Source organism: Erpetoichthys calabaricus, chromosome 5, assembly GCF_900747795.2.
Source record: "Erpetoichthys calabaricus chromosome 5, fErpCal1.3, whole genome shotgun sequence".
In the NCBI taxonomy this organism is placed as follows: domain Eukaryota; kingdom Metazoa; phylum Chordata; class Cladistia; order Polypteriformes; family Polypteridae; genus Erpetoichthys; species Erpetoichthys calabaricus.
In genome coordinates this window covers 90,529,157-90,556,696 of record NC_041398.2, presented here as the reverse complement: position 1 = coordinate 90,556,696, position 27,540 = coordinate 90,529,157, and the positions used below count along the sequence as shown (strand labels likewise).

At 39.5% G+C, this 27,540-nt stretch overlaps 1 protein-coding gene across 1 annotated transcript in view; it reads right to left on the bottom strand.

The window, feature by feature from the left end:
- Positions 1-27,540, bottom strand: part of kcnip4a (potassium voltage-gated channel interacting protein 4a) — a 915,543-nt gene that overhangs the window by 569,976 nt on the left and 318,027 nt on the right. The gene's annotated exons all lie outside the window — the stretch shown is intronic.

Here is a 27,540-nt window from a genome sequence, read left to right as displayed (position 1 = left end):
AGCTAAATTAAATTTGATATACCTGCCACTGTTTAAATGTTGGACGGATTTCATCTTAATTTGAGCAGACATAAAAACAGTGCGGTGCGGAAAAAAGACAGGAGGTGGACTGATCATCTATGTGAATGAGGAATAGTGTAAAATAGAGCATATTACAGTTAAAACTACAGTTTGTAATTCAGACATTGAAATTCTGGCTGTTCATCTGTGTTATTTGCCCAGGGAAATAAATTACATCATCCTTATTAATATTTATATTCCTCCCTCTGTAAATGGGGACCTAGAAATGGAAATGATTCATTCTGTCACCAACACTTGGCGACACGATGGCTTATTCCGACCTTTTAGTTACAATATGTGGTGACTTCAACCATGTGACTTTGGAAGGAATGATATTAAATTTCTATCAGTTTGTGATCGGTTCCACTTGAGGAAATAATAAACTGATCTGCTAAATCCAAATGTCAAAGATGCCTTTAAGTGTAATCTACTGGCTCTTTTAGGCAAATCTGACCACAACCTGATTCATCCTATTCCCAGCTACAAGCCAATTATTTGATGGCAACCTGTTACCACTAGAATAGTAAGTGGAGCCTGGAGGCTGAAATGGCTCTGAATGACTGCTTCCAAATGACAGACTAAGAAATGACGTGCAAGTCACATGGGGACAATATTGATGGACTCTTTCACTGCATCACAGACTATATTAAGTTCTGTGTCAACACAGTGGTACCCACAAAGGCAGTGTGTTGCTTTCCAAACAACAAGCCCTGGATTATTAAGGAGCTGAAAATAGTCCTGAATGAGAAAGAGAGAACATTCAAATCCAGTGACAAAGAGGCTCTAAAGGACATACAGCATGTGCTAAAGAAAACATTGAGTGAAGGAAAGGAAGTTTACAAAGGTAAAATAGAAAACAAACTCACTCTGAATAACATGAAGGATGTCTGGAATGGACTGAATATAATTAAGGGATTTAAGCAATCCATGGTTCAGGTACTAGAAGGGGACATGAACAAAGCTAACGCACTGAACCTATTTTTTAATAGATTTTTCACTCCCACTGCAACCTTCTTCCTATGACCACTCTTCCCACCCAATCCCTACTACATCAACAACATCTACCTGTGACGATGCAGGTTCTACTCCATGCTGCCATCTTCCTTCTGGGGCCCTCGAACTCGACATTGTCGGTAATGTCACCAATGAGCTGGACAGTGAGGCACAACAATTAAGCAAGGGGATGGTGCAAAAAGTGTAAAAGTGCTTTTATTTAAAATCTTCAAATCAAAAACAAAGTGTCCAAATTAAAGTGCAGTGCATCAAAGTTAATAAATAAATAATCCATAAAAAGTGGTGAATTGTGGAGGTTAAAAACACACTACAAAAAATCTTTAAAAACAGATCCTGGTGCCTTTCTACTGGTGACTCCCTTGCTTCTCCCATCCAGGCTATGCACCAGGAGAGCCACCGTACCTGCAGCTGACCTTCTTATTGCCGGTCTGTTCGCCTTTTCGATCCCTGGCTCCGGTAGGGTTCACCAGACTGTGACTTTGGCTCCCCAGCGACCTGGGCGCTCACGCTGTGGGGTTCATTTCCCAAGTCCCGACTCCTGCTTTCTTGCCCTTATGCGGTGAGCCATCCTCCTTCCGGTCACTCCCGCTCCTCACTAATGCTCAGCAGGAGTGACAACTACCGACTGCTCCTGGGGTGCCGGGCAAACACCCAGGCTCACTGCTCAGCTGCACCTTCGCTCGTTCAGGTACCGGCTTTCTCCTCTCTGCTTCCTGCCTTCTTCTTCTCCTGTAACCTCAGTTCGTATTTTTTTCTTCCTCTCTCCTCTAGCCACCTCACGCTTCTATTATTTATCATGGGGACGTGGATCAGGTGTGGCAATTAACAGCTCCTGGCATCAATTACGGATGCTGACGACTCCTCACCTGTGCACTTAAGCGAGGACCGCCCACATCACGAATTCATCCGGGAACCGATCCGTCACACTACCACGCCCCCTCTCTAAGCCGCGAGTGCAGCGACTATTTATTTAAAAAGTGGCCTTTTTGACTTGAGCTGTGGACCCGCTACACCACACTACCACGTCAACTGGAATGGCCAATGACAAGTCCACTGTCAATGTGGACTGTCTATTACTGAAGACCAAATAAATAGTAAATCTGTCAACTATTCATTCTGTCCCTAAGGATTCAGAAAGTGCCACTGCAGGGGAAAACATCCTGCATTGTCTCTATTTCAAAGAAAGCAGACACCTCTTCACCTATGACTATATACCAGTGGCACTTATGTCTCACATCATGAAGACTTTTGAGAGACTGGTCCTGGACTATAGGAGTCCTGTTGTAGTAGGTCACCTGAACACACTGCAGTTTGCCTATTGGACAAAGATTAAAGTGCAGGATGCAATTATCTATCTGCTCCACAAGGCTTATGCTCACCTGGATAAAGCTGGGAGGACTGTGTTTTTTGATTCCTCCATCACCTACAATAGTATCCAGCCATTCCTGTTAAGGGGTAAACTTTGAGAAATGCAGGTGGATAACCCTATGATGTCCTGGATAATGGACTATCTGTCAGACAAACCACAGTTTGTGAGACTCAAGGACTCTGTTTTTGATACGGACATGAGCAACATTGGAGCACCACAAAGAAAAGTTCTGTCTCCTTTTCACTGCACTCTGTACACCTCAGACTATAAATATAACACCAGGGCATGTCACTCGCACATATTTTCATATACAGTAATCCCTCCTCCATCGCGGGGGTTGCGTTCCAGAGCCACCCGCGAAATAAGAAAATCCGCAAAGTAGAAACCATATGTTTATATGGTTATTTTTATATTGTATATTGTCATGCTTGGGTCACAGATTTGCGCAGAAACACAGGAGGTTGTAGAGAGACAGAAACGTTATTCAAACACTGCAAACAAACATTTGTCTCTTTTTCAAAAGTTTAAACTGTGCTCCATGACAAGACAGAGATGACAGTTCTGTCTCACAATTAAAAGAATGCAAACATATCTTCCTCTTCAAAGGAGTGCGTGTCAGGAGCAGAGCATGTCAGAGGGAGAGAGAGACAAAAGCAAACAAATCAATAGGGCTGTTTTTCTTTTAAGTATGCGAAGCACCGCGGCACAAAGCTGTTGAAGGCGGCAGCTCACACCCCCTCCGTCAGGAGCAGACAAAGAGAGAGAGAGAGAGACAGAGTTTGTTTTTCAATCAAAAATCAATACGTGCCCTTTGAGCTTTTAAGTATGCGAAGCACCGTACAGCATGTCGTTTCAGGAAGCAGCTGCACAAAAGATAGCAACGTGAAGATAATCTTTCAGCATTTTTAGACGAGCGTCCGTATCGTCTAGGTGTGCGAACAGCCCCCCTGCTCAATCCCCCTACGTCAGGATCAGAGAAAGTCAGCACAAGAGAAAGAGAAAAGCCTCACAGGTGGCACAGTGGTAGTGCTGCTGCTTTGCAGTAAGGAGACTGTGGAAGATTGTGGGTTCGCTTCCCGGTTACTCCCTGTGTGGATAGCGCTTTGAGTACTTAGAAAAGCACTATATAAATGTAATGAATTATTATTAAAAGTAAGCTGGGAAGCTTCTCAGCCATCTGCCAATAGTGTCCCTTGTATGAAATCAACTGGGCAAACCAACTGTGGAAGCATGTACCAGAAATTAAAAGACCCATTGTCCGCAGAAACCCGCGAAGCAGCGAAAAATCCGCGATATATATTTAAATATGCTTACATATAAAATCCGCGATGGAGTGAAGGCGAAGTGCGATATAGCGAGGGATTACTGTAATTCTGCACTTATGGGGTGTATTGATAAAGGGGATATGTCAGAGTTTAAGACTCAAGAGGAAAACTTTGTTTCTTGGTGCAAAGACAATGGTCTGCATCTCAAGGAATTACTTATTGAATCTCGCCTCACCAAAGAGCCTCTGTGTCCAGTCACTATTCGTGGAGTGGATGTAGAGGTGGTCCACTCTTACAAGTACTTGGGGGTCTACATTAATGACATTTGGGACTGGTCTCAGAACACACAGGAACTATATAAGAAAGGGCAGAGCAGGTTCCTTTTCTTTAGGAGACTGCACTCCTTTAATGTGGGAAGTGATAATCTTCACATCTTCTATAACTCTGTGTTGGCCAGTACAATTTTCTATTCTGTGGTGTGCTGGGCTGGTAACATCACTTCAAGAGAGGCCCACAAAATCAACAGGCTAATTAAAAGGGAAAGTTCAGTTATAGGATGCTGTATGGACCCCCTGTGGGTAGTAGTGAAGGAGAGAATTAAAACAAAACTGAGTGCCATTATGAACAACGCGGCACATCCTTTCTGTGACACACTAATTCAGTACTTTCAGCCAATGAATTTTTCAGCAGAAATGTGTCAAGAAACACTACTGGTGCTCCCAAATACCAATGGCAATATGTCTGCATAATGCCTCACTGGGACTGTGACAACCAAGTCTTGCTTTATAATCATTCTGGTGTGGGTTCAGACCAAAACATATTTATTTATTTATTTATTTACCTACCTATTTATTTATTTAAAGGTTTTCTATTAAAAGCCAAATTTCTATCTATCTATCTATCTATCTATCTATCTATCTATCTATCTATCTATCTATCTATCTATCTATCTATCTATCTATCTATCTATCTATCTATCTATCTATCTATCTATCTATCTATCTATCTATCTATCTATCTATCTATCTATCTATCTAGACTGTCTCTTTCCCTGTTTACTCTCTACAGTACAAAAGTGGCCTCTGGTAGAGACACAATAGTTTGGTAGCTCTTAATCACTCTATTGAACTTTTGTATGTTTTGTTCTGTTTATTACCCTGCTTATGAGGGTGAGCTGCAAACAGATTATGATTCATAGTTTAAACAAATGTTAGGTGTTTAACAGAGATCTGGCTCTGGTAATTTAGGTCTTTTGAGTGTTTACCTACCATTCAAGCATTTATTTTTTAAAGAGGCCCATTACTTTGATAAGCGGGAAAGTAGGCTTACTTTGCTAAATGAGAATTGTTAAAAAGTAGCATATTAGTTAGTTATATCAGGTAGTTATCTGTTTTATTAAGGTAAATATCTCTTGGTTTGCTAAGCATTCCTAGTGCAAACCTGCTTATCCAATTCAAGGTCATGGGGATCTGGAGCCTATCCTGTGGACACAAGGGGAAAACAGTTTCAGAAAGGATGTCAGTCCATTGTTGGGCCCACACATGCACTTACACACACTTACACATAGAAGCCAGTATGTGAAACGTCAAACTAATTAGCACACCTTTCATTATATATATATTTGTTTACTAGTAACATATGCTTAAAAATCTAGGAAAAATATGATCTGTGCTTATATGAAAAGACTTAATCCATCATTTTCTTCCTCATTATCATGTTATTTTATCACTAAAATAATTTTGTGTTGAAATGTATTCATGTGCTTTGTAAACTGTCTTGTTGTGGTGGTTTTCCTAATAAAAGGCACTGTATAAAATAAAGTTTGTGACCCTAGTATTTTGGAGACAAAAAATACACACAATTTTATACATGCTGCCTCAGGTGCATTATACAACTTAAGCCTAACCTCTGAAACTTCAGTTCTGCAAATGCAACATACTATCCAACAATTTACTTTCCCTTTTGCATTTTGTATTACAGCTATTTCAGCAAACCTCATTGTTGTAGATCTTTTTTGCTCTGCTTTTAGCATAGTAAAGTAGTTTTGAGTCTGCTTGCTGCACCCTCTTTCCACACCAATATTCAAGAAGAACACATAAAATCCAAAAAAAAACAAACAAAAATGCATCACAGCAAAAAGAGAAACAATTACTTCAGTATAGATCTGTAAGTATAACACATACTGTATAATGTGGCTTTGTGTTCTTTCTTAGTATAAATTTCAAGAGCATTGAAGTTTTAGCCTATACTGACTGCTGACTTTATTCCATGACATTATAAAATATGGTTTAATTTTTTGGAATACATCTTCTTCTTCTGCTTTCAGCTGCTCCCATTAGGGGTCTCCACAGTGTATCATTTTTTTCCATATCTTCCTGCCCTCTGCATCTTACACCCACCACCTTCATGTCCTCTCTCACCACATCCATAAACCTTCTCTAAGGCCTACCTATTTTCTTCTTTCCTGGCAGCTCTATCCTTAATATCCTTCTCCCAATATACCCAGCATCTCTCCTCTGCCCCACTCTACTCCCTGCATCCTCACCATTCCTCTGACCTCTCCTCTCTAAAGCATATCTCCACCTCTCCAGGGTCTCTTCAACTTGCTCCCTACTCTTGCTTCAGATCACAATGTCATCCGCAAACATCATAGTCCACGGGGACTCCTGTTTAATCTTGTCTGTCAACCTGACCATCACCATTGCAAATAAGAAAGGGCTCAGAGCTGATCTCTGATATAATCCTGCCTCTACCTTGAATGCATCTGTCACTCCTACAGCAGACCTTGCTAATGTCACACTTCCCTCTTACATATCCTGTACTGCTCTTACATACTTCTCTGCCACTCCCGACTTCCTCATACAGTACCATAACTCCTCTCTAGGCACTCTGTCATAGCTTTCTTTATGTCCACAAACACAATGCAGCTGTTTTTGGCCTTCTCTGTATTTCTCCATCAACACCTTCGGAGCAAACTGAATCTGTAGTTCTCTTTCCTGGCATGAAAGAATACTGCTGCTCACTAATCATCACCTCCCTTTTTAACCTAGCTTCCACTACTCTTTTCCATAACTTCATGCTGTGGCTCATCAATGTTATCCCTCTGTAGTTTTGCACATCCTCCTTATTCTTAAAAATCGGTACCAGAACACTTCTTCTTCATTCCTCAGGCATTCCCTCACTTTCCAAGATTGCATTAAACAATCTGGTTAAAGACTTCTCTGCCATTTCTCCTAAACACATCCATGTTTCCACAGATATGTCATCTGGATCAAAACCCTTTCCATTCTTCATCCTCTTCATAGCTGTCATTACTTCCTCCTTGCTAATCTGTTGCATTTCCTGATTCACTAAGTCCCCATTATCCAACCTTCTCTCTCTCTCTCTCTCTTATTCTCTTCATTCATCAGCCTATCAAAGTACTCTTTCCATTTGCTCCACACACTCTCATTGCTTGTGAGTATGTTTCCATCTTTATCCTTTATCGCCAAAACTTGCTGCACATCTTTCCCAGCTCAGTCCCTCTGTCTTGCCAATTAGTACAGGTCCTTTTCTCCCTCCTTAGTGTCCAGCCTCTCATGCAGCTTATCATATGCCTTTTCTTTAATCTTTACCACCTCTCTTTCACCTTACGCCTTATCTCCTTGTACTCCTGTCTACTTTCTGCATCTCTCTGACTATCCCACTTCTTCTTCAACAAACTATTCCCCTGTGTACTCTGCTATAATTTCCCATTCCACCACCAGGTTTCCTAAAACTCCTTCCTCTGTCCAGATGTCGCACAATGCACCCTTCTAGCTGTCACCCTTAATACTTCTGTTGTAGTTGCCCAGTGCCTGTCTTACCTCCTCCCTGAACTCCACCTTACAGTCTTCCTTTTACACCTTCTACCATTGGATCCTTGGATCTGTTCTCACTCCCCTTCTCTTCTTGATATCCAACATCATCCTACAGACCACCATCCTATGCTGCCTATTTACTGTGACGGATAGCCAAGACCATTACCAGGCCGGAATGCCAGCTGGGTGGAAGGACTGAGAAGTTCTTTGGGACAGTATCCTCCCGAGACGTAAGAGGGTAGCACTCCTGGGTTGCTACTGCACCACAGGTCCCCGCCGGGCATGCCAAGAATTGTTGTTTGGAGCAGCCCTGTTGGGATCCATGGGTGCTGCCAGAGGGTGCTGCAGCTATAGCTGAACCCTTTGGGGCACAACTTCTGCCAAACCTGGAAGTTCGTCCGTAAGTAGGTCAAGAAACATCTGGGGCACTTCCATGTGCACTACAAAAGAGAAAGAAGAAAGGACTGTGTTTGTTATTTGGGGCTTTGTACTGTGGTGTGTAGTGTGGAGCAAAAGATACTGTACTGTCTGGGAATCCTTGTGTCTCAGCCTGTCTGTTTGGGGTTTAGGGAGTGGTACACCCCCTGGTGGTCCACAAGTGGCATCCCAGATGGAACTTCCTGGCCGTCTGCAGACAGGAGCCCCACTTAAAAAAAAATACTTGTGACAAACCCAATACAGCAGAGCTAGTGCCAGCACACGAAAGTGCATCAGCACCCATGCAGCACCCAGTGAAAAGGCTCACGGACACACCGTTACTACTGATGGAGAAGAAAACAGCCAGGTGTGGTCTGAAGGCAGCGAGTAGCTAAGCAGTCGACATCGCACTGACCCTCCTGCATAGGATATAATCTACCTGTGTGCATCTTCATCCACTCTTGTATGTCACCATGTGCTCCTTCCTCTTCTTAAAATACGTATTTACCATAGTCATGTCCATCCTTTTTGCAGAATCCACTACAATCTGAACTTCTGCATTCCTCTCCTTGACACCATACCTACTTATCACCTCCTCATCTCCTCTGTTCCCTTAATAATTTTATTTATATAGCACCTTTCCCATGCTCAAGGCCCTTCACAGAGTCTTAGAAGAAGAAAAAAAACAGCAGGGAATATGTAACATTGGATATGTTTTCCTGAATAAGAACAACGAAACAGAAAAGAAAGCATTAAATAGACTAAAGAACAATAAACCAGAGTAAAATACTAAATTCAATACTAAAAGAAAAACTTAACAAATAACCTAATTTGTGATATAAGAGACACACAAATTATCCTAAGTACCTGGACAGAGAGGTAAACTGAAAGAAAGGGCAGAATGTTAAGTTAAGTTAAAAACCTTCTTAAATAGATGAGTTTAAAGTTGTTTTTTAAAAGAATAAATGAAGTCGCTGATCTAATTAATTTCGGGATGTCATTCCAAAGTCTGGGTGCTATGGAGCTGAAGGCCCTGTCACCCACAGAGTGCAGGTTAGTGTGGAGCACAACAAGATTACCAGAATCAGAGGACCTTAGTAGGCGAACAGGAGCATAGTGATTTAGAAGGTCACTGATGAAGTCTGGTGCAAGGCCATTTAAAGCTTTGTACGTTATTGATAGAATTTCATATTCAGTCCTGTAAGACACAGGGAGCCAATGAAGGCGAAGCAGGATGGGTGTGATGTGCTCACTGTTGCTGGTTCATGTAAGGACACTTGCAGCAGAGTTTTGAATCAACTGGAGCTGTGATATAAGATTAGAATGGGCACCTACCAGCAGCGAGTTACAGTAATCGATGCGGGATGTGATAAAAGCATGGATAAGTTTCTCAGCATTAGAAAAGGAGAGGAATGAGTGAACACGGGATATGTTATGGAGGTGAAAGTAAGAACGTTTCTTAATGTGCTTTATGTGGGCGGAATAAGAAAGGGAAGAATCAAAAATGACACCAAGATTCCTTGCATCAGAAGAAGGTCTGATGAGATCACCATCAAGAGTGACTGAAAAGGAGCTCATTTTCTTAAGTAGTGCATTAGTGCCAATTTGCAGGAGTTCAGTTTTGTTGCAATTTAATTTTAAAGAGTTTTGCTCCATCCAGGTTTTAATTTCACTGAGGCAAGTTGTGAGCTGAGAAAACTCTGATGAAGTTGCACTTTTGACATTGAAATAGAGTTGAGTGTCATCTGCATAAAAATGACAACCCAGTCCATAGCTACGAATAATATGGCCAAGGGGAAGCATATAAATACAGAAGAGAAGAGGGCCAAGGACAGAGCCCTGAGGAACTCCTTGTGTGACTGGCGCTGAGCTGGATCTACTGTTGCCAAGACTAACAAACTCTTGCCTATCAATCAAATAGGACTTGAACCACTGGAGGGCAGTGCCAGAGACACCCAGCATATTCTCCATTCTGGACAGTAGAATGTCATGTCTGACAGTGTCAAATGCTGCACTGAGGTCTAACAGAATTAATATGCTGGTTTGTCCAGAATTTGCTTCCATAAGCAAATCATTGGTTACTTGAAGAAGAGCAGTTTCACAGCTGTGGTGCACCCTGAAACTAGACTGAAAGGGTTCCATCAAATTATTAGAGGTTAAGTAATTGGTGAGCTGGGAGGCTACAACACGCTCAAGAAGTTTTGACAGAAAAGGTAAGTGGGAAATAGAAAATTGTTAAGATCGTCACCATCAAGACCAGACTTTTTTAACATGGGGGTTACAGAAGCAATTTTAAAAGTGGCTGGCACAAACCCAGTGTCGAGGGATGTATTGATTATTGTCATAACAGTCGGGATTATGGCATGAAGGCAGGATTTAAGAAGTGTGATGGGGTCCAGTACACAAGTACCTGGCCTCATCTTACAAAGCAGGTCATTAACAAATGCCAATGTGATTGGTGAAAATTTAGAAAAGGAGCTGGATGGAGTGGGAAGACAGGGAAGGATATAAATGGATGATGGATTTATGTTAGTTGCCTTATTTAGATCTTTAATTTTTCACAGACTTCAGTAGAGGAGGTAATTGGGCCAGATGCAGGTTGAAGTAATTTATTAACTATGGAGAACAAAACCCTTAGGTTATCGTGGCCACTTTCTATTATTCTGCCATAATGTATGTTCTTGGGTGCAGTTAGTGCATCCCTGTAAGCCCTTTGATGGTCAGAGAAAGCCTGGATGTGAACAGTGATGCCAGTCTTACGTGACATTCTCTGAAGGCGTTGTCCAGTTGCTTTCATAGATCGTAGCTCTGAATTATACCATGGAGCTGAACGCTTAAAGGAAACCTCCTTATGATTTAAAGGAGCTGTTTTATTGAGTGCTGAATGAAGGGCTGAGTTATAGTGGTCAACAAGACTATCTAGTGTTGATGGAATAGGCGAAAACAGAAAAAGATCAGAAATGGATCCAGCAAGAACAGAGGGACAGATATTTTTAAGGTTTTGGAAAAAAATTTGATGTTTACAGGCAAGAGGAGGGAGAGGTAATGAGACAGTGAAAGTACTGCTTTATGGTCAGAGAGTCCCAAATCAGTGCTGTAAGTATTGGCAACAGATAATCCAGATGTGCAGATCAGGTCCAGTATATGACCACCAGAGTGGGTGGGGTAGATAGATAGATAGATAGATAGATAGATAGATAGATAGATAGATAGATAGATAGATAGATAGATAGATAGATAGATAGATAGATAGATAGATAGATAAGATATTTTATTAATCCCAATGGGAAATTCACATTCTCCAGCAGCAGCGTACTGATACAATAAATAATATTAAATTAAAGAATGATAATAATACAGGTGAAAAACAGACAATAACTTTGTATAATGTTAAATGTTAATGTTTACCCCCCCGGGTGGAATTGAAGAGTCGCATAGTTTGGGGGAGGAACGATCTCCTCAATCTGTCAGTGGAGCAGGACAGTGACAGCAGTCTGTCGCTGAAGCTGCTCTTCTGTCTGGAGATGATACTATTTAGTGGATGCAGTGGATTTTCCATAATTGATAGGAGCCTGCTGAGCGCCCTTCGCTCTGCCACAGATGTTAAACTGTCCAGCTCCATGCCAACAATAGAGCCTGCCTTCCTCACCAGTTTGTCCAGGCGTGAGGCGTCTTTCCTCTTAATGCTGCCTCCCCAGCACACCGCCGCGTAGAAGAGGGCGCTCGCCACAACTGTCTGATAGAACATCTGCAGCATCTTATTGCAGATGTTGAAGGACGCCAGCCTTCTAAGGAAGTATAGTCGGCTCTGTCCTTTCTTGCACAGCGCATCAGTATTGGCAGTCCAGTCTAATTTATCATCCAGCTGCACTCCCAGATATTTATAGGTCTGCACCATCTGCACACAGTCACCTTTGATGATCATGGGGTGACTTTGATGAGGGGTCTGGGCCTCCTAAAATCCACCACCAGCTCCTTGGTTTTGCTGGTGTTCAGTTGTAGGTGGTTTGAGTCGCACCATTTAACAAAGTCATTGATTAGGTCCCTGTACTCATCCTCCAGCCCATTCCTGATGCAGCCCACGATAGCAGTGTTATCAGCGAACTTTTGCACATGGCAGGACTCCGAGTTGTATTGGAAGTCCGATGTATATAGGCTGAACAGGACCGGAGAAAGTACAGTCCCTTGTGGCGCTCCTGTGTTGCTGACCACAATGTCAGACGTGCAGTTCCCAAGACACACATACTGAGGTCTGTCTTTAAGATATTCCATGATCCATGCCACCAGGTATGAATTTACTCCCATCTCTGTCAGCTTGTCCCTAAGGAGCATAGGTTGGATGGTGTTGAAGGTGCTAGAGAAGTCTAGAAACATAATTCTTACAGCACCACTGCCTCTGTCCAAGTGAGAGAGGGATCGGTGTAGCATATAGATGATGGCATCCTCCCCTCCCACCTTCTCCTGATATGCAAACTGCAGAGGGTCGAGGGCATGTTGAACCTGTGGCCTAAGGTGGTGAAGCAGCAGCCTCTCCATGGTCTTCATCACATGTGATGTCAGAGCAACAGGCCGAAAGTCATTCAGCTCACTAGGACGTGATACCTTTGGGACTGGGGTGATACAAGATGTTTTCCAAAGCCTTGGGACTCTCCTCTGTTCCAGGCTCAGGTTGAAGATGTGCTGTAGAGGACCCCCCAGCTGCGATGCACAGACCTTCAGCAGTCGTGGCGATACTCCATCTGGACCCGCTGCTTTGCTGGCACGAAGTCTCCTCAGCTCTCTGCTCACCTGCGCTGCTGTAATTGTGGGTGGGCTTCAGCTCCAGCTTTCTCCTGTACTGCTCCTTCGCCACCCTGAACTGGACTCGGAGTTCCTTCTGCACGTGCTTGAGCTCATGCTGATCACTGTCTTTAAAAGCCCTTTTCTTCTGGTTCAAAAGGCCCTTGATGTCACTTGTAATCCATGGCTTATTGTTAGCATAGCAGCGTACAGTTCTTACTGGAACTACAATGTCCATACAGAAGTTGATGTAGTCAGTAGTGCAGTCAACAACTTCCTCAATGTTCTCACTATGAGATCCCTGCAGGATATCTCAGTCTGTAGTTCCAAAACATTCTCTCAGAGTATTCTCAGTATTTTGCCAAACAAAAATCACCATGTGTCACAAAAGTATAGTTTATTACCATCTAATTTTACATTTTCTTTCACATCTGTAGGTAACAGTTCTGAGTGCATTTCAATCTGGGAAGGTGGTGCATTATCATTATTGCTTTAGGATAATTCTTAAAAATTGAACAATACATGTAGATAAATTAAACATAATGATCGAGTAGTATGCCATTGTAACATTCTGTTTTTCAAAATAAAAATAAAAATAAAAAAAAACAACATTTAACACTGCAAAAATCTTTGTATAATGTGTATGTATTTACAATTCACATTTATATACATTTTGACATTTATATTCATTAATACACATTTTTCTTTCAAAACTGAAAACTGCGCAATAGTGAAAGATTACAATGCTGTAAACACAATATCAATGGACAGGTTCTACTCTTTGTGATGTGCACTTACTGAAAGAAAAACCAAACTGAGCATACAACTTCCTTGACAAAAAAAAGAGCTGAGATAGGAAGGTCAGCCAGTCATACAAAGCCTCACTGAGTGCTCAAAGTCATTGTAACCTTGAAGTCGATAGCATATTGAAAATAACACTTGTGGCAAGAGAAAATTAATAAAGATTTAAATGATTAAACTATAATATTACAAAAGCATTTTATATTAACCCTAGTCTAGAATGTCATGATGTCTATAAATACAGTACTGTGTTGTAATTGTTGGCATTCTATTTTTAAAAATTGAAAATATATCAGCAGCATTTTGACATTAATACGGTGCTTTTAGTCAGACCATTTTATTCTAATAATAAATATTTTTTTTTACTGTGTGCCAAATCCCTTTCTATAACAGTGCAATACAAAATTACTTTTAAATATAATAATTGCAAATGCTAAATACTGAATGTGAAATAGAAAAACTAATTGCATATAAAGGATAGTTAACTGAATATTGATGTGCAGTTTGTGTTGTTTTCCAACACATAAAAATGATCTGTTATGATACTGCAGTATTGCAAACTGACATTATCACTGTATAGCAGCAGTTCCCAAGTTCAATCCTGGAAGACCATAATGGATGTAGGTACAGTATTTCTCCTAATTACAATTGATCCTTGACTATAATGGAAAGCTTGCCTGATTTTATTGCTTTTTAGTGTTTTCATACTTCTACACCAAGTCACACTTATACTGTAGATTTTCCCTTTCCAATAATATCATCCAAATGAGTTGTTACCCCCAGCAGATTATTAATTCTCAGTCATTCACATTTTTCTCTTCCATTTCTTTCAAAATGTTTCATTAAAGCAGGTACAGTAAGTTCATAATGAACACACGTGTGAATAGGTTAAACGGTAAGCTACTCTTTCATTTGTTATTTTTCTCATAGTTAATTGGCAGCTGATTAAGAAAACAAAAACAGAGACTGAAACTGTTTAAGAATACAAGGTGCAATTAAGAGGGATATTATAATTAAACAATTTGGCTGGAACAAAGAACTTTATCCACTGCAGCCCTCTAGGACTGAGTTAGGGAAGCACTGTCGTAAGTCCTATTCAAAATTGTATATATGTATTTATACAGTATATGCTTGAGACAGACAGACAGGCTGACATCTGGGAATCTCCTTCTGTCAGTTCCATGTTGGTTGCTGCATCTGGGGACTCATAAAGACACATTCTAAATCATCATGTGCTCCACTCCCAATATTGATCACCCCAGGGCTGCCTGAACATTCAGGATAGGAGAGGCTGAGATGACATAGTCTGTTTTACTCTAAACATCTAAATATAATAAATGTTTTTCAGATGTGTCTTGGGTGGCACAGTGGCGCAGTGGGTAGCGCTGCTGCCTCGGAGTTGGGAGGTCTGGGGACCTGGGTTCGCTTCCCAGGTCCTCTCTGCGTGGGTTTCCTCCGGGCGCTCCAGTTTCCTCCCACAGTCCAAAGACATGCAGGTTAGGTGGATTGGCGATTCTAAATTGGCCCTAGTGTGTCCTTGGTGTGTGGGTGTGTTTGTGTGTGTCCTGCGGTGGGTTGGCACCCTGCCCAGGATTGGTTCCTGCCTTGTGCCCTGTGTTGGCTGGGATTGGCTCCAGCAGACCCCCGTGACCCTGTAGTTAGGAATATAGCGGGTTGGAAAATGGATGGATGGATGGAGATGTGTCTTTTGGTTAATTGATAAAGTAAACAGCCATGCATATATTGTGTTATGTAACTTATATGTGGAAAAGACTCTTGTACAGTGTGTATACATTTGTTGTACTTAACATAAATTGTAGATTCACGAAACAAATGTTGAACTGTCTTGCTTATAAAGCAGTTCCACCATTAGTGTGTAGTGTAACACCTAACTGACAAAATTAGATGCAACAAAAGCTTTTCTTTTAATTTCATTAAAAACACAGTGGAATAAAATGTCAGAAAGTAGGAAAGACAACATGGTGCTGGATCTTAATTGGTCTAGTGTAGTTTAGACTAGAGCCCCAACCCAAATACACACTTCTAAAGAAGCAAGCAAACTTTAAAAATAAAGTTGCTAATAAAATTTAATACAAAGCATTTTGAGACTTACTGAACTACTACGTTATGTGTCCTATAGCAGTGTGATTGTGAGGAAATCATGGTCAAGATGTAATGCAATTTAAAGTAATGTGCATTAACATTCTTTGTAATAACTTCTGATGTAACTACATTCTGTCACAAAAAGTCTATTGGGATATCTTACACTGCATTCCTTTCTTGTTATCTCATCTTACTAGTGAAGAATTCAAATCTGGATTCTGGAAATCTTCTTGCCCTTTGTTAACCTTCTGAATGTCTCAGTATGTACAAGATGAGGGAGTTTCAATGAGGGTTGATATTGGAGTCTTTGATGTGATTGCTTTCTGTTGGAGGTGAAACTAATATGTAACATAAATACAGTATATGGGATGTAGTACTGATTATAACTTTGATTGATTTGTGTCTGTTCACTATTACTGTATGTAACTAGGCTTTCAACAAGATTTTAGAGTGTGTCTGTGGAAATTTGTGCTCATTCAGCCAACAGTGCATTTGATGTCAGGTACTGATATTGGGTGAGAAGACCTGGACCACAGTTGGAATTTCAATTTATTCCAAAGAAGTTCAAAAGTGTTGAGGTCAGGGCTCTGTGCAGGCTAGTCACGTTCCTCCACACCAAATTCATCAATCCACGTCTTTATGGACCTGGCTTTGTGCACAGGGGCAGAGTCATGCTGGAACAGAAGAGGGCTATCCCCAAGCTGTTGCCATAAATTTTCAAGTGCAGTACACTAGTGTTTAAAATGTCTTTGTATGAAGTAATATTGAAATACACCTCACTGGAAACAAGGGACTGAGCACAAACCCTGAAAAACAGCCCCAGACCATTATTCCTCTTTCACCAAACTTCCCAATGGACATTATGCACTCTGAAAGGTAGCTTTCTCTGGCATCCGCAAAACCCATACTCATCTATCAGACTGTCAGATAGTGAAGTGTGACTCATCATTCCAGCAAATAAGTTTCCAATGATCCAGAGTCCAATAGCGATATGCTTTACAGCACTCCAGTCAGCGCTTAGCAATGCACATTGTGATGTTAGGCTTGTGTGTAGCTGTTTGACCATGGAAACCCATTTCATGAAGCTCCCTTCACACAGGTCTTGTGCTGATGTTGATATTTGCCATTTTCCAGTTCTTCGGAATCTCTCCAGTGCGCAGTGACTTCCTAAAAATATGTGTCAAATTTTGATGGAACTCTGCTATGAGTGATGCAAAAGAGGACAATTTTTATGGGCTATTAACTTTAGCACTCATCCCAGCCACAGGGGATGCACAAACCATTGTGTTTCTTCGTGCTGGTCTTTTCACCATATAGTGTATATTGACACTGCCACTAGTAAAAAATATCTACTTGGGAACTTACTTAAGTGCTATCCATTCAGTCTGACATGGAAATAATTAAGAGCTTTCATCCAAAAGAGGAGTTAAAGTAAAAAAAAAAATTTAAAAATTAGCTGTTCTGCTCTACCATTCTGTTCTTCTTTAAAATATATATAATGAAAAATGTTAGCAGAGTAACTTAAATGATACATTGATTGAGTACAGCAGAATGGGGAAAATCTACAGAAGGTAATCTCTTCGCATAATGCTTCACTGCTGGCCACCTTACTTGGGCAAATGGGAAGTAGGATTATCTGTCGAGTAGTATTTGATTGATGATCTGTACTGTTTAAGTAACTGTAGTGCTACTGTTTTTGTACTATCAAAAGTTAAGTGTCAGGTGTTTTTAGTAATTTTAGTGCTTCTCAAAATAATATTAATAATATTAAAATGCACATGGTCAGTGGTCTCTTTGGAAGCAATTAAAAAATAAACCACACTGCCAAGGTAATGTACACAGCATATAATGACAAAAAAGGCCTAAAAAGATGGTTCTAGTAAGCATTATTACTATGAAAATGAAATTAAACTTGATGAATTCTTTTGTAGAAACTTTCAGTGATGTACCAGGTACAATGTTTTAAAGCAAAGATAATCAATTGACTTTTAACAATACTTTGCTCATACTTATACTGTAGTCTGAAATTATGAAAATAGAAAATTGACCTTGTTCATTATGTTGCATTTAATAAATTGTTCAGATTTTCATGCTTAAAAAGACATACAGTGGAAACTATGTCCCTGACAACTGTCTAAAATGGTGGGAAACCGGGACAGGATTGGTGTCTGTCTGCTACTGTAATGGTTATGCTGAAGCCATCACTATTTTATAAACAAGGCAATATCTTTATGTAGTACTACAATTTCAAGATGAAGTAGTCACAGTTAACAACAGAATAATCAAAGATAGAAATAGCTTAGACTGTACAGGTACTCATAACAACTGAAAGCAAAACCTTGTGCAGGAAGGCTACCTAAAGTAAAGCCCTTTATCAGCTGAACAAGCTGCTTTATTCTGGTGATTACTGGAATGCTGCTTAAATGTGTTAAGCTTCAGCTTCGTTAAAAGACTAAAAAGGGTATGTATGATGTAAACATCAGTTATACTCGTGATAAAAAGAATAGGAGCCAACTGTCGCTTGAATTACTATGAGCGTTACTATCTTAGTGTATAAACTGTAAAAAAAAGATCTAAAAAATTCACACACATGTAGTATTGCAATCAAATAAAAATAATTATTAGTTTAGGTTTAATTTGAAAATGTTTACTCTGAATGGTTTAGATGGATACAAGAAAAAAGCCTGAATATTAATAGGGACTCCCCCGTATCTAGCTTGGTAATTTTGACCCTGCTATTCATTATACAGAATTAAAGGTTTGTATTGTCTGATAGCTCTTCTGCAACTGGGCCAGTCTTCATAAAGAAAATGCTTAAATGAAACCCAGTATAATGATGCTATAAGCCTTACAATTAAAAAGCAAAATTTGCTATTAATAGTTTCATTTTATTCAGAAAACCAAGATTAATACTTTAAAATCTTACATTACCACATGGATTATAGTTCTGTAGTGGATAATGTATTATTCTCTTTATCTCCTCATCAAAGTTCTAATTAAGTTAGTTTAGATTAACTTGAATACTGATGTGTAATCACTTACTGTGATTCTCATTAGAATAAAAAGAACATGTAAATGTCTGAATGCCTTGGAAAGGATAGTCTTTTTTAATTTTAATGAGTGAAACTTTAATGATGATAAACATCATCAATCTGACTCAGCAGTGATCGGCATGCTCCAGTCCCCTAAGATGATAAGACCATGTTGTGTTTGCATGTCGATATTTAAATTTTTAAAAAGCTTATCATAAAAAATTAAAGGATGAACTTGTTTGAGATGGGTAGAATTGTGAAAATAGGGCTTTTATTGAAGCATCTACAATGCTCCCAATACACAGGTGAACATTTTCTTTCCTGTCTGGTTTGTACTCTTGCTAATGGAAGTTCATAAATCTCCTTGGGAATTACCTTCTGTAAAGATGACCTTAGCACAAAGTACACTGGTCAGAGTGGTTTGTGTTCACACTGTCACAGTTCCTTGTCAGTGGCTGTTAGTCACTGCATTTCTGTTTTGCCAATCCTGACAATTGATAATAATGGATTTTTCTAATTTTTGAAGTGTTTGAAAGTCCACCTATGATTTAGCTTTATTGGGAGCCCTTTAAAGATAACTGATGTGAGAAAACCTGTCTCAAAGGGCATAGTAGATGAGAGAAATCAAAGCTATTCAAAACAGGGATGGCTATACTCTGTCTTCAGGAAAATATTGCAGATAATCAAGACACATTCTTAGATGGATTCTATTATGCAATATATTCTTGTTTCCCTAAAAATAGTTTTTTTCTTTCATGAGTGAGCCATTTGCCATTCTTTAGAATGGACAGCATAATAGAATTTATTACACACACAGACACACAGACACAACCACCAAATGTTAATAAGATACATATTATTTTGTTATTTCTTTGAAAAATGTACACATATTTTTCCTGTCACAAAGTCAATTGGGTTTAAAAACCAACAGGGCAGAAACTTAAATTCTTCTTACGGTGCTATGAATTTTACTTTAAAAATTGGCATAAACAGTTTCTTCTCAATTCCAAAAACACAGATGTTTATTCAGTATTGATATTAGTATACTATATGTATTAGTATATACAGTACACTTGTTTAGTATTTGTTTAGGATTGTACAGTGGTGAGCACTGATGCCTCTAGTCTGTACATTCTCACCTTCTTTATTTGGCTCTGCTCACACTTCTGAATTTTTTCTTCTGGGAGGAGTCATCAGTGGGTAAATTCTCTTCCTGTTAAGCTAAATGATGTCTGGATTGCAAAAGAAGAGCTTCTGTAGTATTTCTCTGTGTTCAAATTCGAAACCTAAACATCCTTGCCTGAGTTTCCAAAGTTTCCACACTGATGAAACATTGTAAAGATAACAGACCCAATCAAAAAAGACAAAACATCAAATTTTTCACATGCCATTGCACACTTACATTTTGTAGCCAGCACTTTAAATCTGGTGAGGGCATAAAGTTTATGTACTGCCTTAAGACTGATGTTGTGCCTTTTTTCCTGCAAAAATTTCAATGTTGGTACTGACATGGGAATCGGCTTTTGAAAGGGTAAAAGCTTGTCCTGGAGTCCATGATAGAAAACAGCACAGCAGGTGCCTTCTCAGTGGAACATGACTATGCAACGGCACCTACTCCTGGTCATAATATACAATTTAATGTAACTGCAGTGTTATTAATTTTTATTTCTGACTATCTGACTATGAACCCTAAGTTTGAATGCTGTAAGTCTGTGCATTTCATGTGAGGAGCTTAATAACTTGCGTACAACAAACATGAAAAAACTTTTGAACGCAATGTGATGATAAATGGTTGCTAGGAAAACATTGATCAAATATCGTTATTTAATAAGATTATAACTGAGTTACCATGTTTATTCTGCATTTCAATATACTGGCATCTGTTGAAACAGAGTGAGCTAAAATAAATATAAAAAAACAGGTTACCTGAAATTGTTAGCATACTTGCATTAAAAAGTTAACAAACTCACTGTACCATAGTAATTAACAAAATAATTCCTCTGCTAAAATTGTATTGTCTTTGTCCTGTTTTCATGCTTTTGTTATGCAGTGCTTTTCAAAGTCTTCCATTCCTTGGCAAAATTAATTATTGGAAGTGGAAGAAGAGAAGCTGACAAACTAACTGGAAGTACGTAGATTTACCCATTTATGAATCACTTATGAACTTAATGAAAAGAGTTCATTTCTCCAGGGTCCTGGCCCTCATAAGACTTTGTCCAATTGGTACTGCAGTGTTACGGCATTAGAGCATGCCATCATTTCAACCCTTCCAGTGTTATTGCTCTGGACAAATGGCATCTTTTGCCTGCTCCACTCCAGTGTTTCTGGCTTCGGAGTACGATGGCCTATACTTAAATCTTCTCCATTGTTACTGGTCCTGGAGTATGCCAACCAGGTTTCTCACTTTCTAACCTCACCTCTAGCTCTTGCTATTACTGCCAACTTTGCACCTCCTCATAGCTTGTTGATACCAGTCACTGTGCACTTCCTGACCCTCCTTCCAGCTCTTGCTATTGTGAATTCCACAGCTCATTCCCACTCTACTATAACGGTCATTCTGCACTTTACAACTGTCCTTTCAGCTCTTGCTACTGCTGCTGGTGTGTCACAGCTCACTGGTGCTATTTGTGGGTCTGACCACATTTTTATCGTAATTACCTTTTAGATGTGCTCCTACAGCTCTGCCATCCGTAACCACTTGTGCACTCATGCTCCATATGTACTCACATACAGATGCTCAGGCACCACCTAATGCTCATCCAGTCTCCAAATTCGTTTAGGCTTTCTTCAAGGGGGCTTCACCTCTCAAACCATTCAGTGCATGAATTTGCATTGGATAGTCTGCCGTTTCTTGCCTTTAACTGATTGGATGACTTGTGTCCCAAAGGCTCTACCTTCTGTAGCTTGGACTAGTTATAATTTGCATCCCTGTCAGGTCAGGGTGTTGACACATCAGCTGGACCTCCGTATCTGAGGTTAACACACCTATATGCAAATTCTTGCTAATGGTGCTATATACAATATAGCATATTTCAATATTTTATGCATTTTCTTTGAATTATAGTTTAAGCTTTCATTCAAGATCTACAATTCGAAAAACATTTTTCTATTATTAGTTCACAGGAGCTACAGCCTGTGATAAATTGGATGTCAGTTCCTCACACTGCCATCTTAATAGACATAGCAAGTTTAGAATTGTCCATCCATTAATTAATTTTTGTATCAGAAGCAACCCAGATGCATTTTGTTTAAGGTAGGAACCAAACCAAGATGGGACATTGGTCCATTACAGACTGGCACTTACATGAAGAAAATATTTGGAGCCATCAATCATCACAACATGCACATCTTTGACACACATGAGACAGAATTGGAATCTCTACGAAAATGCGGACAAGTTCCACATTATCAAAACCTGATCAAGAACTGAATGAAGAGTTGTCAGACAGTAATGCATATCATTGTACCACATTGTTCTTTATATTTCAAACTTACTACCAAGAGGACAGTGAAAAAATTACAATAATCTATATTACAATAATAAAATACATATTGTTTAGATAAATTCTGTTTCTAGGACTAAGAAACAATTTCATGCTCTAAAGACTAAACCTTGAAATAGTAAAGTTTAATGCTCTGGGTTATATTTAATTCCTTTTGCAATTTCATGAAAAATGTGAAGCAAATATTATACAGAAAGTTGTCATCAGGGCTAAAGGCTAATCATAACATGTTCAAAATGAAGTCTACTTGTACAGTAGTTTAATATTTTTAAATTAATTGATGCCAGTGTACAGTATTTGATTCATGGAAAGATGGATTATAACTGCAGTTAAAATTTTTTTTTAAATGTTACTGCTTTTCAGCAAACTAAATGGTGTTTTTTTAGGCTACATTTCACCTTTAAATTTTCATTTTGAAAATGTATAAATAATAATCATTTTCAATATGACTCCTAGAGAAAAGCCAAGCAAAATGACACCTTTTATTGGCTAACTAGAAAGATTACAATATGCAAGCTTTCGAGGCAACTCAGGCCCCAAGATTACATCTTGCCTGAAGAAGGGGCCTGAGTTGCCTCGAAAGCTTGCATATTGTAATCTTTCTAGTTAGCCAATAAAAGGTGTAATTTTGCTTGGCTTTTCTCTACATTCATAATGGCTAACACGGTACAACACCCTAGTACTACAAATATGACTCCTAGACATTTTAGCCTGTTTACTTAACTTAGCAGATTAGCCTTATGGCTTCTCAAAAAATTGGACAGCCTTTTTTTGAATAATCATATTTTTTGAGAAATGCTATGTGCTCTAAGTTGACATTTTGATTGAATAGCTTACAGCAAACTATGAACAGTGGGAGAGGACATAGACAGAACTGGACTTCCTTTGGCCACTAGATGGCAGCCCCCTGGGTTGCAGCAGTGTCTCGGAGTTAACAGGGAAACATGGGACTTGAAGTTTGGAACAGCCCTGTTGGGTTCTGTGGGTGCCACCAGGGAGAGCTGCAGAGCCCTACCTTTTGGGCTTCCACCATACCTGAGAGTACTTCCAGACCTCGCTAACAAGCCACGTGGACTGCTTCTGGTTGCACCATAACAGGAGCCAGCTGCCACTGCTCGGGGAGTCAGAGTCAAGTGGTGAATGACAAAGCTTTCTAGGAGGTGGACTGAGAGAGAGAGAAAGAGAGAGAGAAGGAAGAAGAAAAGACATTGCTGGGCTGAATGCTGTGTATTGTGCTTGGAACTGCGCTGAGCCGGTGGGTAACAAAAGAAAAAGAATTTCCCACTGAAACAGAAAAGTGTGTTGCTGAAGTTGTGTCCTTGTGTCTATGCCTGTTTGAGTCAGGGTTGGGGAACTAGTGTGTCCCCTGGAGGCCTCTCTCTCTCTCTCTCTCTCTCTCTCTCTCTCTCTATATATATATATATATATATATATATAGTATCTTTTGATGATCTCTTAATTGAGACTATTTTTATGCATTTTAAATTCAATAGAAATGTTGCTTTTTTTGTACAAATAGCACAGTAACTATTTACTTTTTAAATGTCTTGATGTTCCAACAAATTATGGGGTAGTGCAAAAAGAAGCCATCATCTATGATAAAAACTGATGAAGAATGGTGTAGGTTTGGCAAAATTAAAGACAGCATACTATTAATATTAGATTATATTAGATTAGACAAATTTTGTTAATCCCTGGGGAAATTCAGTTGCACAGAACAGATAATACACAGCCAATTAATCTATTATAAAATAAATAAACCTAGAAAGCACATTGGGTAGAAGCATTGAGTTTCCTGATAGCAGTGGGCAGAAAATAAATAGCATAATGTTTTCAAACCTATTTAATTAAATTAACTATTTCTAATTAACTATTATATCAATTAAAATAACTAATTTTTCCCTGAATTTGCAAAAGGTTTGCCAGCTGTGGAAAATATTCTGTATGGTCCCAATGCCAAAGAAAGGCCATTCCAGTGATCCCAAGGAGTTCAGACCAGTTGCTCTTAATTCCTACATCAAGAAGACCTTTGAGAGGCTGGTCCTAAAATAGCCACGACCCCTGGCTTCAGAACATCTTGATCCTCTGCAGTTTGCCTATCAAACACACAAAAGTGTGGAGGGTGTTCTCATTCACATACTCCACAGAGCCTACTTCCACTTGGACACAGCTGGCTACAGAGTCAGGATAATGTTCTTTGACTTTTCCAGTGCTTTTAACATCATTCTGCCTAATCGACTGGGGAAAAAGCTTAGGGCTTTGAATCCTGATTCTCCTGCAATCTCCTGGATCATGGAGAGCAGATTATAATTGCTAAGAAGACTTGCTAAGCATATTCCAACAGCACTAGGTATAGGCAGGAACCAACCCTAGACTTTGCACCAGTTCATTACAAAGCCTATTTGGTATCATCAAGTAACTTAAGAGGCACCGTTTTGAGATTTGTAGATATAATTAGAGTATCCAGAGAATAACATTGTTAGTATTAGTGAAAGACTTATTTGAGCACCCTGATGTCTTGTGGTTTTTACAAGCAGTTGTCTTGATTAACAAGAACCCTCCATAGATGTGATTTTGTTTATTAAGAATGCAACAGTAGATAATCAGACAAAGCAGCCTTTGGTACACTAGCAACAGAGACTTGAAATCAAAGTTCACAGGCAAATGCTATACTCAGAGTCATAAAACAAAGCCTAGGTTAACACCAGATTCTAATCTAAATAATTCTGCTCAGCACCAAGTCTCTAACAAAGTATTTTATGTTCACAAAATTGAGTTTAATGCACAAAACAATTTCTTATTGCATGGCTGTCAGGATGCCATGTATGCTGTGATGCTACAATCGAATTTGACAAGCCCATAGGCAGTATTGGAAAAATGAACCAGAAGATACCAATAAACATTGTCCAAACAAGCTGAGGTCAAAGCTCAAACAAAAGTCCAAATGCTATAGACAAAATGCAAACCATAATCTTAGTCACAAAACTGTGAGGTCCTAACTTCTTAAATAGATTTACTACTGGCAAAACACACAACAGAATTACACACAAAAATCCAGAAACCTGGACATTTGAAGTAGCATGCTGCCATCTTAAATAGAGGCTTTTATTATAGTTAGCCTTTTTTACTGCAACACTATCTTGCTTCTCGCTATTTTATGTTATTTGCATTTCCCATATCCATTGGAACATCCCAGAATTCAGTGGGGGACACAGCACTGATGTCATCTTAATTGAAAACAGGTCCAAAACAATATTGTGGCATCTGACTTTAGGATCCCAAACACTTTGTGCCTTTTTCCTTGCAAAATATTTATGTACAGTAAATAATATAAATAAAATTTATTATTATTATTATTATTAATGCTTTCAATTCTTGGTTACTGGTTCCTGTAAAGGACACATGATACTTCAGCAGGGCTTGAATCGCAGCATTTGCGTGACTTTTATTTTGATAAGTTATTGAGTTTCCTGGTTTGCATAATTAATTGTGCAGTTTGCCGGGAATAGGAAAGGAAAATGGTGACATATGGAGTTAACAAACAAGCACCTCGCTGAAAAGTGAACAAGGTATTAATTTCTCTGTTATATGTAAAACAAATGTTACGAATGTTTATGTTAAGTTATTTATATGCCTTTTATTTGTACTTTGCCTTTTATAGCTCTTACGGTGTGTTTATGAAACAAGGTTACGGAAACGAAAATAAACATTCATAAACCATCAGTCTGAGAGTTGACCATCATTCAGCCGGGGTCGCTACAGTAAGAGCTTGTTCACTGGGTCCTTATCCTTCTTGGCAGCCTTGCCAGAGTCTTTCTTCTTCTTATCATCCTTGGGAGGCATGTTCCTACAGTTTCAAGATGTCGGACAGAAAACTCACATAGTGTTCTTTGTACTTATCATTTCTTTGCAATTTCCTCTTCAGATGGTCAAGCCGAATAATTGCAAGTGACTCGTTGTTTGGTAGACTGGGTCTCTTCTTGAATGGTAGGGGCATTTCATAGTGGTTAAGGCTGTTTTTCTTAATGCCTTCTTGCAATTTTCTCAGAAAAAGGATGTCATCTTGAGAGACCCTTTTCTCCTCCTCATTAGTGTCTTTGAAATCTGATTCCAAAACATGAATTGCATCTGCAGGTGTCATCAGGGGGAGCTCTTTAACTGTGACTCTATAGCATAGACGTATATTGTTAGATGAATCCATATGTGGTGATGAGGGCCCTACAATACTCCATCCTAAGTCGGTGCACACAGCATAAGGCTCTTCATTTTCACCCTCAATTACCTGCCTAGGCATTAATGCTCTTGAGCAGTTATAGCCTATAAGAAGTCCAGCTTCACAGTCTAGCAGTGGTGGGATTTCATTTGCAATTTCTGACAAATGCTTCCACTGTTGTGCTGTTTCGCATGTAGGAACATGGGAACGGTTTAATGGTATGCACTCTTTAGTGTATGCAGAAGGAAGCTCAATATAAACCTGGGAGTTGTAACCTCTAACACGAAGTCCAAAGACCCTTTCACTCTTCACAAGTGCGTCTCTTCCAATCATGGTAGACAGTTTTAGTTTCACTGGAAATTTATCTGCTCCTAGTGCATCACTTATGCCTTGGTCTACAAATGTAGTGTCACTCTGAGTATCAAGCAGAGCATAAACAAGTTTTTCAGCATCTGGGCGGCTACATGATGACACCCAGACTGGCACAACCATGGAGGTACTTGCAGAATGTATTCCTTCTGTCACAGTGAGCGCTACTGCAGTAGTTGTTTCATTGCTATTAACTTTGTTTGAGGTTTCAAAAGTTGATGTTCTTGCCCTTGGCACATAGCTACTGTCATGAAGACATGTGGGATGCCTTTTCTTACAGAGGTCACAGGAGTGACGACAACAGCAGTCTTTTACATTATGTGCAGGCATCAAACACCCGTAACAAAGTTTCCTTTCCTGCACAAATTTCCGTCGCTCGTCCAAAGGCTTGGACATCATCCCTAAACAGCTATGGAGCTGATGACCATCATCACTACAGAACATACACTGAGATCCTATACTGATCTTAGTCAAACTTTGACTATTTTCACGAACACTTTGAGTGTTAAGGACACTGGCCATGTTTCTCTTGGTTTCTCTGAGATTCTGTTTCTCACCCTTCTGCTCTGAAGCATGAAGAGCAGTAAGAGAGGTTATTGGATTACATGCAATCTCTGCTTCTGTTGACAGAAAAGCTGCAAATTCTTTAAAGCCTGGAAACTCTTGAGTCTCTTTTAGGGTTAGTGTAACCTGACGATTCCACACATTTGTGGCAAATAGAGTACAGAGGATTCATCTTAGCACGACTACCCAACAATGGAGATATGTTCCAACTA